Raw genomic sequence first — 13,272 nt, 5'->3', positions numbered from 1 at the left:
GGCTACGGATAAAAGAGGGAGGATTGTCCGTCCACACACCCGGAGGATCAACCCTAGCCCTTCTAGCCAGCTCATGAGCCACGACGATTCAATTCACACGCACAATGCTCAAAACTAACATGGCCAAAATTATTACAAATCTCAAAGCAATCATTAGAAATAGGGCCGCTACTGAATTAACTGCTCCTAATTTCTTTGACCAATTCTGCACAATCTGTGTGAACTAACAGTTTATGAATACCCAGAGAATCTGCAAGTTGCAGACCCTTCTTCATAGCCAGTGGCGGAGCCAGGAATGAAGCAAATCCCGGGCCTATTTTTTTTTCTCGACAACATGGAAAAACTTTGGCCTTAAAACTAACTCATACCATTTCTAAAAAATACCTCATGTGAAAGCATACAAAATAAAGTTCATTTTATCAATAAATCTACAATTTAAACTTGATGCTCAATGATCCAAGAAAATAGATAAAGCGGGACAGAAGTACAAATAGTAATATGGGAATACAAAAAAGATACAAATAAATTGAATAGTTCATCAGTGCATCCCATAACTTGATCAATGGTAGAAGAACCAACACCTTCAAGGCATTTGAAAATATATAATTTCGTAAAAAATCATAAACGTCAATTGAAACAATTATCATTGAAACAAATCGAAATACTTACCACTTTGACGTGATAAAAGCCCTTCACGAGACCTATATGATTGAAAGTGATATAGAATATCATCATCATCAATACTTGGAAATCAACTTCAAGACACCCCTGTTGCGGGCACCTGTGAAAAAATATCTCTTCATCTTCCATTTCTACAACATAAATGGAATTGTAAATACATCAATTTGAGTTTGACAATACGTCAGTTTGAGTTCAACAACACAGAGTACTATGCTGAGATTGCAATCGGCTTTCCTTCTTCCTCCATGACTAAGTACACCTTTTTTCAATTAAATTTAGTTCAGCGCAGTTCATACACAGAGGTTACTAGGTTAAATTGTAGAACACGGTACAAGTACAAACTGCAAAGAATCAAAGAAATTTATCAAGATTAGGCAGGGCAAAAGAAGAAAGGGATGGCGCTGTGCAACAAACGGCGCACACAGGGGCAGCGCTGGGCCGCCGGGGAGGGACCAGGGTAGCAGGGGCCTGCCTAGAGAAGTGGATGACAGTGGCCGGTGTATGTCGGACGGCGACGATGCCACGGCGACCGACGGACCGAGCAGGGAGGGAGGCGGGTAGGCGGCGGCTCGATCGCTGGAGATGGGCGAGTCATGTGCCTCTGTAGGTCGTGGGCTCGTCGCTGACTTCGGGCCTCCTTTCACTGGCTGTACCCCGGGCCCAAAACAAATTCTATATACATACTAGCTGGGTAAAATTCCCACGCCCCGGGCCTGGGCCCTGGGTGCCCGGGGCCCAGCTCCGCCCCTGTTCATAGCCATAGTTTCCGCTGTATATGCATCAATTGTTTTACCCATATAGGAGACCTCAGCTGCAATAAAATCGCCAGCATCATCTCTCAAGATCGTGCCAATGGAAGCAGTACTCCCTTCATACTCAAATGATGCATCTATATTCAGCTTGACTGTACCCTGCGGTGGTTTAGCCCACATTACCTCTCTTGCCGGAAGTTGAACAGTGCCCGCCGGACAAAAGTTAAGAGCAAGAGCTTGTATTGATAAGGCAGAACATTCAGGTTCAGGTGTCTTTTCTCCTTTTGCACACTGTCTCCCTTCCCACCATAGTAACCAACTGGCCACCGCAAATCAAACATGATACAGGGATTTGAGCAAGATATAGTGGGTCATCAATTAAAGTACAAATCAGCTCCTCTAGTACAGGTGAACCGGCCCTATCAACATTCAGAGTTCTTTCAACTTTTTCCAATAAACCCAGATTTTCCCAAACCATCTGCGCTCGGGCACATTCAAATAAAGCATGCCGAATGTCTTCAGTATACACCTGACACACAGGACATGCAGTATGAATTTTCATATGCTTGTTAGCAAGAATAGATTTACATGGAATAGCACACATGAAACTTGTTTCACTTGTCATATGCCTAATTATTTGTCTGGGCTGATGTTTAGTGTGATTACATTGTATTGCAGTATAGTTTTTTTTTTGACAAATGGAATATATTAATATTGCGAATATTGCAGTATGTATATTTTTTTCGACATATGAAATACATTAATATCGAGAAGATACGTATTACAACATAGTTATTTAATATTGGGTGATCGATCACCGGGGGGGGGGGGGGGGGCGTTTTAACTCTTTTTATTTTTGAGTGGTGAGTCAAACTTGTTTCACTTGCCATATGCCTATTTGTTTGTCTAGGATGATATTAGTGTGGTCACATTGCGTTGCAGTCTAATTATTTCTTATGGACCCTATGCCTCATTTGGTTCATAGGGTAGAAAAAACATAGAAATGGGAAATTCATAGAAAATGAGATGACATGTGTCTGAAATCCAATGAATAGGTATAGGAAAAGGAAATTCACATCATAGGATTCTATTCCTACAAACCAAAGGGCTCTAAAGAAAAAAAAATTCCTACAGAAATCCTACCCTGTGAAATTCCTACTGAATTCCTCGAAACCAAAGGAGACCTAATATAGGGCAATAGATCAATGGGGGGGGGGGGGGGGGGGCGCATCTACCCGATTTGTTCTCCATGGGGATCGAAGGGTACACCTGTGTCTCGCTTTTTTGAGAAAAACCTAGGAGCAGCCTTGCCTGAAGGCAGCCGTGAGATTGCCGGCCCAGGCGCGCGTGAGGCCCCACATGCCACAACATTTTTCCTTCATATGTTTTTCATATTTTTTGTATTTTGCTTTATTTTTATAATATTTTCTGTAATTCCAAATATTCTATATATATATTACAAAATACTTTGCCTCAAACATTTTTAAAGTGCTAATAATGAATTTAAAAATGTTAAATGTGTATAAAAATGTTTCTGATATATAAAGAAAATATACAATGTGCATGGAGAAAAGTAGACATAAAAAAATATAAGTTTTTCAAATGTTACTAATCATGTATTTGGAAAATGTTAAACGTGTATATAAAAGGTATTCCCAGTTATACAAAAAAGATATAATGTGTATGGAAAAGTAGATATCCAAAAATATATGTTTTAGAAAATGTAATCATAGATATGTAAAATGTGAAACATGTATATATAAAATGTGAACCATGTATAAAAAATATCAGATGTATATAAAAAATGTACGATATGCACAAAAAATTAGACATCAAAACATATATTTGAAAAATGTTAAACCTGTATTAAAAATATTTTAGATGTATACCAAAAATTATAAAATGTGTGTGAAAAGAATAGACATCGAATCATTTATTTTCAAAAAAAATAATTATGTATTTAAAAAATATTAGATATGAATTTAAAAATGTTCTTGACGTGTACTAAAAATGTACAATGTGTAACAAAATGTGTAACAAAAATATGATATCCGGACGGGGGATGCCACAAGTTTATTGTATAACCTCGATGCTATGAGTCTACCACAATATATATCATGGATACATAACCACAAGTACGTTAGGAAGAAGACGAATCCTTGAGGAGGGCGATCGATCACGTGGCACACCTCCACCATGGTGGGCCGCTCCGGCGGCGAGTGCTGAGTGCACGCTATCCCAAGATCCATCAGTTCGACGACGACGTTGTCCGCTTGTGCCGCCGACAACATCGCGTCCGTGGCCGCCAGCCATGGCTGTGCGATGATGGCGGTGAGGTCATGCGGGTGGTGCTGCCTCACCCAGCCGTGCAACGTGAGCCCCTCTTGGAAGAGCAAATCGGTCGGGCGCTTCCCGGTGATCATCTCTAGTAGCATCACGCCGAAGCTGTACACGTCGCCTTCTGTCGAAGGGTGGCCCCCTAGTCCGTACTCTAAAATCACGCAACGAAAACGTCATGAAATGTTAAGATAAGCATGTTGATCACATGCATTTACACTATACTTATATGCTATGTTGATTCGATTGTGTTGTAAATTACCTGGTGCGATGTAGCCCACAGAACCTTGCAACAATCCGGCAGTGGAGTTGCAGGGATTGGCAAAGCCTGCATTGTCGTCGTCGCCCATGTCCTTGACCAGCCGCGCGATGCCGAAGTCAGCCACAACGGCCGTCATGTCATCGTCGAGGAGGACGTTGCAGGGTTTTTTTTCAAAAAAAAACAGCCATTCTTATCTTAAAAAGCAGGCGCCTAAAAAAAAAAAGCAGTCATTCCTCCAAGAAAAGGAGCAGCCGCCGGCCGCCGGCGCATATCGGTGCCTGCCTGAGCTCCCTCACACCCCACGTCCAGACGGTCCACTGGCGACCCCCGACGACCGGCGCTCAGGGGTCAGGAGCAGACCCTCGCACGCATGCAACAGTGAGCCGACGACGGCGGCGAGGCGGCAACCCGGCTAGGAAACTCCTTTCAATCCATCTGAATCTGTGTAAGCTGCGCAGGTAAATTGATTTGAATCAATCCCAATTTTATTCCCCTAAACTCCAATTAGGTCATCGTTCATCGAATCATCCCATAAATCACCTATTGGCTAAACCCTCCGTCCCAAAATAAGGTATTTAGGTCCAGCCCCCCTTCTTGGAAGCCTTGTCGAGCTACACCAAGTGCTGACATGCCATGCCTCTACGACACGATCTGCTGCTTATCAAGTTGCAGCACCGTAGATTGATGACCGAAAACACCACTGGTTCATGTGCTTATACAATTGCGTCAAGCCCCGGTGTAACAGTTTAATTATATAAGATCCAAAAGCATACTCAATACCGGACTTTGCTAGACACACGGACGGAGTTTTACGGGTTTCACGGACTGTCACACATGTCATCATTTGATTGGGATTAAAGGGAGGAAGGGCCCCATCCTCCCTGAAAATCAGGGGACAGAGAAGTTAATTAGCACTAAGGCCTCCGTAAAAGCCCGTTGTTTGCCCGTGAGTGTAGGATCACTGCTCAATACCATATTACCATCAACTTATAAGGATAGTTTCTAACCCGTACTCCCCTGCCACACCTGCTGCCTTCTTGTTACTTGCACATCTCCTTACGTCGGGCACCCCTGAGTTTTCTGCAAACCCTGCGACTATCTTCATATCCGGACGGGGGATGCCACAAGTTTATTGTATAACCTCGATGCTATGAGTCTACCACAATATATATCATGGATACATAACCACAAGTACGTTAGGAAGAAGACGAATCCTTGAGGAGGGCGATCGCGTGGCACACCTCCACCATGGTGGGCCGCTCCGGCGGCGAGTGCTGAGTGCACGCTATCCCAAGATCCATCAGTTCGACGACGACGTTGTCCGCTTGTGCCGCCGACAACATCGCGTCCGTGGCCGCCAGCCATGGCTGTGCGATGATGGCGGTGAGGTCATGCGGGTGGTGCGGCCTCACCCAGCCGTGCAACGTGAGCCCCTCTTGGAAGAGCAAATTGGTCGGGCGCTTCCCGGTGATCATCTCTAGTAGCATCACGCCGAAGCTGTACACGTCGCCTTCTGTCGAAGGGTGGCCCCCTAGTCCGTACTCTAAAATCACGCAACCAAAACGTCATGAAATGTTAAGATAAGAATGTTGATCACATGCATTTACACTATACTTATATGCTATGTTGATTCGATTGTGTTGTAAATTACCTGGTGCGATGTAGCCCACAGAACCTTGCAACAATCCGGCAGTGGAGTTGCAGGGATCGGCAAAGCCTGCATTGTCGTCGTCGCCCATGTCCTTGACCAGCCGCGCGATGCCGAAGTCAGCCACAACGGCCGTCATGTCGTCGTCGAGGAGGACGTTGCAGGGTTTTTTCTCAAAAAAAAAACAGCCATTCTTATCTTAAAAAGCAGGCGCCTCAAAAAAAAAGCAGTCATTCCTCCAAGAAAAGGAGCAGCCGCCGGCCGCCGGCGCATATCGGTGCCTGCCTGAGCTCCCTCACACCCCACGTCCAGACGGTCCACTGGCGACCCCCGACGACCGGCGCTCAGGGGTCAGGAGCAGACCCTCGCACGCATGCAACAGTGAGCCGACGACGGCGGCGAGGCGGCGACCCGGCTAGGAAACTCCTTTCAATCCATCTGAATCTGTGTAAGCTGCGCAGGTAAATTGATTTGAATCAATCCCAATTTTATTCCCCTAAACTCCAATTAGGTCATCGTTTATCGAATCATCCCATAAATCACCTATTGGCTAAACCCTCCGTCCCAAAATAAGGTATTTAGGTCCAGCCCCCCTTCTTGGAAGCCTTGTCGAGCTACACCAAGTGCTGACATGCCATGCCTCTACGACACGATCTGCTGCTTATCAAGTTGCAGCACCGTAGATTGATGACCGAAAACACCACTGGTTCATGTGCTTATACAATTGCATCAAGCCCCGGTGTAACAGTTTAATTATATAAGATCCAAAAGCATACTCAATACCGGACTTTGCTAGACACACGGACGGAGTTTTACGGGTTTCACGGACTGTCACACATGGCATCATTTGATTGGGATTAAAGGGAGGAAGGGCCCCATCCTCCCTGAAAATCAGGGGACAGAGAAGTTAATTAGCACTAAGGCCTCCGTAAAAGCCCGTTGTTTGCCCGTGAGTGTAGGATCACTGCTCAATACCATATTACCATCAACTTATAAGGATAGTTTCTAACCCGTACTCCCCTGCCACACCTGCTGCCTTCTTGTTACTTGCACATCTCCTTACGTCGGGCACCCCTGAGTTTTCTGCAAACCCTGCGACTATCTTCATATCCGGACGGGGGATGCCACAAGTTTATTGTATAACCTCGATGCTATGAGTCTACCACAATATATATCATGGATACATAACCACAAGTACGTTAGGAAGAAGACGAATCCTTGAGGAGGGCGATCGCGTGGCACACCTCCACCATGGTGGGCCGCTCCGGCGGCGAGTGCTGAGTGCACGCTATCCCAAGATCCATCAGTTCGACGACGACGTTGTCCGCTTGTGCCGCCGACAACATCGCGTCCGTGGCCGCCAGCCATGGCTGTGCGATGATGGCGGTGAGGTCATGCGGGTGGTGCTGCCTCACCCAGCCGTGCAACGTGAGCCCCTCTTGGAAGAGCAAATCGGTCGGGCGCTTCCCGGTGATCATCTCTAGTAGCATCACGCCGAAGCTGTACACGTCGCCTTCTGTCGAAGGGTGGCCCCCTAGTCCGTACTCTAAAATCACGCAACAAAAACGTCATGAAATGTTAAGATAAGAATGTTGATCACATGCATTTACACTATACTTATATGCTATGTTGATTCGATTGTGTTGTAAATTACCTGGTGCGATGTAGCCCACAGAACCTTGCAACAATCCGGCAGTGGAGTTGCAGGGATCGGCAAAGCCTGCATTGTCGTCGTCGCCCATGTCCTTGACCAGCCGCGCGATGCCGAAGTCAGCCACAACGGCCGTCATGTCGTCGTCGAGGAGGACGTTGCAGGGTTTTTTCTCAAAAAAAAACAGCCATTCTTATCTTAAAAAGCAGGCGCCTCAAAAAAAAGCAGTCATTCCTCCAAGAAAAGGAGCAGCCGCCGGCCGCCGGCGCATATCGGTGCCTGCCTGAGCTCCCTCACACCCCACGTCCAGACGGTCCACTGGCGACCCCCGACGACCGGCGCTCAGGGGTCAGGAGCAGACCCTCGCACGCATGCAACAGTGAGCCGACGACGGCGGCGAGGCGGCGACCCGGCTAGGAAACTCCTTTCAATCCATCTGAATCTGTGTAAGCTGCGCAGGTAAATTGATTTGAATCAATCCCAATTTTATTCCCCTAAACTCCAATTAGGTCATCGTTCATCGAATCATCCCATAAATCACCTATTGGCTAAACCCTCCGTCCCAAAATAAGGTATTTAGGTCCAGCCCCCCTTCTTGGAAGCCTTGTCGAGCTACACCAAGTGCTGACATGCCATGCCTCTACGACACGATCTGCTGCTTATCAAGTTGCAGCACCGTAGATTGATGACCGAAAACACCACTGGTTCATGTGCTTATACAATTGCATCAAGCCCTGGTGTAACAGTTTAATTATATAAGATCCAAAAGCATACTGAATACCGTACTTTGCTAGACACACGGACGGAGTTTTACGGGTTTCACGGACTGTCACACATGGCATCATTTGATTGGGATTAAAGGGAGGAAGGGCCCCATCCTCCCTGAAAATCAGGGGACAGAGAAGTTAATTAGCACTAAGGCCTCCGTAAAAGCCCGTTGTTTGCCCGTGAGTGTAGGATCACTGCTCAATACCATATTACCATCAACTTATAAGGATAGTTTCTAACCCGTACTCCCCTGCCACACCTGCTGCCTTCTTGTTACTTGCACATCTCCTTACGTCGGGCACCCCTGAGTTTTCTGCAAACCCTGCGACTATCTTCATATCCGGACGGGGGATGCCACAAGTTTATTGTATAACCTCGATGCTATGAGTCTACCACAATATATATCATGGATACATAACCACAAGTACGTTAGGAAGAAGACGAATCCTTGAGGAGGGCGATCGCGTGGCACACCTCCACCATGGTGGGCCGCTCCGGCGGCGAGTGCTGAGTGCACGCTATCCCAAGATCCATCAGTTCGACGACGACGTTGTCCGCTTGTGCCGCCGACAACATCGCGTCCGTGGCCGCCAGCCATGGCTGTGCGATGATGGCGGTGAGGTCATGCGGGTGGTGCTGCCTCACCCAGCCGTGCAACGTGAGCCCCTCTTGGAAGAGCAAATTGGTCGGGCGCTTCCCGGTGATCATCTCTAGTAGCATCACGCCGAAGCTGTACACGTCGCCTTCTGTCGAAGGGTGGCCCCCTAGTCCGTACTCTAAAATCACGCAACCAAAACGTCATGAAATGTTAAGATAAGAATGTTGATCACATGCATTTACACTATACTTATATGCTATGTTGATTCGATTGTGTTGTAAATTACCTGGTGCGATGTAGCCCACAGAACCTTGCAACAATCCGGCAGTGGAGTTGCAGGGATCGGCAAAGCCTGCATTGTCGTCGTCGCCCATGTCCTTGACCAGCCGCGCGATGCCGAAGTCAGCCACAACGGCCGTCATGTCGTCGTCGAGGAGGACGTTGCAGGGTTTTTTCTCAAAAAAAAAACAGCCATTCTTATCTTAAAAAGCAGGCGCCTCAAAAAAAAAGCAGTCATTCCTCCAAGAAAAGGAGCAGCCGCCGGCCGCCGGCGCATATCGGTGCCTGCCTGAGCTCCCTCACACCCCACGTCCAGACGGTCCACTGGCGACCCCCGACGACCGGCGCTCAGGGGTCAGGAGCAGACCCTCGCACGCATGCAACAGTGAGCCGACGACGGCGGCGAGGCGGCGACCCGGCTAGGAAACTCCTTTCAATCCATCTGAATCTGTGTAAGCTGCGCAGGTAAATTGATTTGAATCAATCCCAATTTTATTCCCCTAAACTCCAATTAGGTCATCGTTTATCGAATCATCCCATAAATCACCTATTGGCTAAACCCTCCGTCCCAAAATAAGGTATTTAGGTCCAGCCCCCCTTCTTGGAAGCCTTGTCGAGCTACACCAAGTGCTGACATGCCATGCCTCTACGACACGATCTGCTGCTTATCAAGTTGCAGCACCATAGATTGATGACCGAAAACACCACTGGTTCATGTGCTTATACAATTGCATCAAGCCCCGGTGTAACAGTTTAATTATATAAGATCCAAAAGCATACTCAATACCGGACTTTGCTAGACACACGGACGGAGTTTTACGGGTTTCACGGACTGTCACACATGGCATCATTTGATTGGGATTAAAGGGAGGAAGGGCCCCATCCTCCCTGAAAATCAGGGGACAGAGAAGTTAATTAGCACTAAGGCCTCCGTAAAAGCCCGTTGTTTGCCCGTGAGTGTAGGATCACTGCTCAATACCATATTACCATCAACTTATAAGGATAGTTTCTAACCCGTACTCCCCTGCCACACCTGCTGCCTTCTTGTTACTTGCACATCTCCTTACGTCGGGCACCCCTGAGTTTTCTGCAAACCCTGCGACTATCTTCATATCCGGACGGGGGATGCCACAAGTTTATTGTATAACCTCGATGCTATGAGTCTACCACAATATATATCATGGATACATAACCACAAGTACGTTAGGAAGAAGACGAATCCTTGAGGAGGGCGATCGCGTGGCACACCTCCACCATGGTGGGCCGCTCCGGCGGCGAGTGCTGAGTGCACGCTATCCCAAGATCCATCAGTTCGACGACGACGTTGTCCGCTTGTGCCGCCGACAACATCGCGTCCGTGGCCGCCAGCCATGGCTGTGCGATGATGGCGGTGAGGTCATGCGGGTGGTGCTGCCTCACCCAGCCGTGCAACGTGAGCCCCTCTTGGAAGAGCAAATCGGTCGGGCGCTTCCCGGTGATCATCTCTAGTAGCATCACGCCGAAGCTGTACACGTCGCCTTCTGTCGAAGGGTGGCCCCCTAGTCCGTACTCTAAAATCACGCAACAAAAACGTCATGAAATGTTAAGATAAGAATGTTGATCACATGCATTTACACTATACTTATATGCTATGTTGATTCGATTGTGTTGTAAATTACCTGGTGCGATGTAGCCCACAGAACCTTGCAACAATCCGGCAGTGGAGTTGCAGGGATCGGCAAAGCCTGCATTGTCGTCGTCGCCCATGTCCTTGACCAGCCGCGCGATGCCGAAGTCAGCCACAACGGCCGTCATGTCGTCGTCGAGGAGGACGTTGCAGGGTTTTTTCTCAAAAAAAAACAGCCATTCTTATCTTAAAAAGCAGGCGCCTCAAAAAAAAGCAGTCATTCCTCCAAGAAAAGGAGCAGCCGCCGGCCGCCGGCGCATATCGGTGCCTGCCTGAGCTCCCTCACACCCCACGTCCAGACGGTCCACTGGCGACCCCCGACGACCGGCGCTCAGGGGTCAGGAGCAGACCCTCGCACGCATGCAACAGTGAGCCGACGACGGCGGCGAGGCGGCGACCCGGCTAGGAAACTCCTTTCAATCCATCTGAATCTGTGTAAGCTGCGCAGGTAAATTGATTTGAATCAATCCCAATTTTATTCCTCTAAACTCCAATTAGGTCATCGTTCATCGAATCATCCCATAAATCACCTATTGGCTAAACCCTCCGTCCCAAAATAAGGTATTTAGGTCCAGCCCCCCTTCTTGGAAGCCTTGTCGAGCTACACCAAGTGCTGACATGCCATGCCTCTACGACACGATCTGCTGCTTATCAAGTTGCAGCACCGTAGATTGATGACCGAAAACACCACTGGTTCATGTGCTTATACAATTGCATCAAGCCCTGGTGTAACAGTTTAATTATATAAGATCCAAAAGCATACTGAATACCGTACTTTGCTAGACACACGGACGGAGTTTTACGGGTTTCACGGACTGTCACACATGGCATCATTTGATTGGGATTAAAGGGAGGAAGGGCCCCATCCTCCCTGAAAATCAGGGGACAGAGAAGTTAATTAGCACTAAGGCCTCCGTAAAAGCCCGTTGTTTGCCCGTGAGTGTAGGATCACTGCTCAATACCATATTACCATCAACTTATAAGGATAGTTTCTAACCCGTACTCCCCTGCCACACCTGCTGCCTTCTTGTTACTTGCACATCTCCTTACGTCGGGCACCCCTGAGTTTTCTGCAAACCCTGCGACTATCTTCATATCCGGACGGGGGATGCCACAAGTTTATTGTATAACCTCGATGCTATGAGTCTACCACAATATATATCATGGATACATAACCACAAGTACGTTAGGAAGAAGACGAATCCTTGAGGAGGGCGATCGCGTGGCACACCTCCACCATGGTGGGCCGCTCCGGCGGCGAGTGCTGAGTGCACGCTATCCCAAGATCCATCAGTTCGACGACGACGTTGTCCGCTTGTGCCGCCGACAACATCGCGTCCGTGGCCGCCAGCCATGGCTGTGCGATGATGGCGGTGAGGTCATGCGGGTGGTGCCGCCTCACCCAGCCGTGCAATGTGAGCCCCTCTTGGAAGAGCAAATCGGTCGGGCGCTTCCCGGTGATCATCTCTAGTAGCATCACGCCGAAGCTGTACACGTCGCCTTCTGTCGAAAGGTGGCCCCCTACTCCGTACTCTAAAATCACGCAACAAAAACGTCATGAAATGTTAAGATAAGAATGTTGATCACATGCATTTACACTATACTTATATGCTATGTTGATTCGATTGTGTTGTAAATTACCTGGTGCGATGTAGCCCACAGAACCTTGCAACAATCCGGCAGTGGAGTTGCAGGGATCGGCAAAGCCTGCATTGTCGTCGTCGCCCATGTCCTTGACCAGCCGCGCGATGCCGAAGTCAGCCACAACGGCCGTCATGTCGTCGTCGAGGAGGACGTTGCAGGGTTTTTTCTCAAAAAAAACAGCCATTCTTATCTTAAAAAGCAGGCGCCTCAAAAAAAAGCAGTCATTCCTCCAAGAAAAGGAGCAGCCGCCGGCCGCCGGCGCATATCGATGCCTGCCTGAGCTCCCTCCTGTGTAAGCTGCGCAGGTAAATTGATTTGAATCAATCCCAATTTTATTCCTCTAAACTCCAATTAGGTCATCGTTCATCGAATCATCCCATAAATCACCTATTGGCTAAACCCTCCGTCCCAAAATAAGGTATTTAGGTCCAGCCCCCCTTCTTGGAAGCCTTGTCGAGCTACACCAAGTGCTGACATGCCATGCCTCTACGACACGATCTGCTGCTTATCAAGTTGCAGCACCGTAGATTGATGACCGAAAACACCACTGGTTCATGTGCTTATACAATTGCATCAAGCCCTGGTGTAACAGTTTAATTATATAAGATCCAAAAGCATACTGAATACCGTACTTTGCTAGACACACGGACGGAGTTTTACGGGTTTCACGGACTGTCACACATGGCATCATTTGATTGGGATTAAAGGGAGGAAGGGCCCCATCCTCCCTGAAAATCAGGGGACAGAGAAGTTAATTAGCACTAAGGCCTCCGTAAAAGCCCGTTGTTTGCCCGTGAGTGTAGGATCACTGCTCAATACCATATTACCATCAACTTATAAGGATAGTTTCTAACCCGTACTCCCCTGCCACACCTGCTGCCTTCTTGTTACTTGCACATCTCCTTACGTCGGGCACCCCTGAGTTTTCTGCAAACCCTGCGACTATCTTCATATCCGGACGGGGGATGCCACAAGTTTATTGTATA

At 47.9% G+C, this 13,272-nt stretch overlaps 6 pseudogenes; all 6 read right to left on the bottom strand.

The window, feature by feature from the left end:
* Nucleotides 1–3,288: 3,288 nt before the first annotated feature.
* LOC147956896 (putative leucine-rich repeat receptor-like serine/threonine-protein kinase At2g24130 pseudogene) lies at nt 3,289–4,168 on the bottom strand (annotated as a pseudogene).
* A 1,060-nt stretch (nt 4,169–5,228) lies between these two features.
* Nucleotides 5,229–5,819, bottom strand: LOC147956895 (putative leucine-rich repeat receptor-like serine/threonine-protein kinase At2g24130 pseudogene; annotated as a pseudogene).
* A 1,060-nt stretch (nt 5,820–6,879) lies between these two features.
* LOC147956894 (putative leucine-rich repeat receptor-like serine/threonine-protein kinase At2g24130 pseudogene) lies at nt 6,880–7,470 on the bottom strand (annotated as a pseudogene).
* A 1,058-nt stretch (nt 7,471–8,528) lies between these two features.
* Nucleotides 8,529–9,119, bottom strand: LOC147956893 (putative leucine-rich repeat receptor-like serine/threonine-protein kinase At2g24130 pseudogene; annotated as a pseudogene).
* Nucleotides 9,120–10,179: 1,060 nt separating this feature from the next.
* On the bottom strand, nt 10,180–10,770 carry LOC147956892 (putative leucine-rich repeat receptor-like serine/threonine-protein kinase At2g24130 pseudogene; annotated as a pseudogene).
* Nucleotides 10,771–11,828: 1,058 nt separating this feature from the next.
* On the bottom strand, nt 11,829–12,470 carry LOC147956891 (putative leucine-rich repeat receptor-like serine/threonine-protein kinase At2g24130 pseudogene; annotated as a pseudogene).
* Between the last annotated feature and the right edge of the window lie 802 nt (nt 12,471–13,272).

Source organism: Triticum urartu, chromosome 7A (genome assembly GCF_056163025.1).
Source record: "Triticum urartu cultivar PI428250 chromosome 7A, HENAU_Tu73, whole genome shotgun sequence".
Taxonomy (NCBI): Eukaryota; Viridiplantae; Streptophyta; class Magnoliopsida; order Poales; family Poaceae; genus Triticum; species Triticum urartu.
Note: the sequence above shows the minus strand (reverse complement) of the source record. Positions and strands in the feature narration are given on the sequence as shown.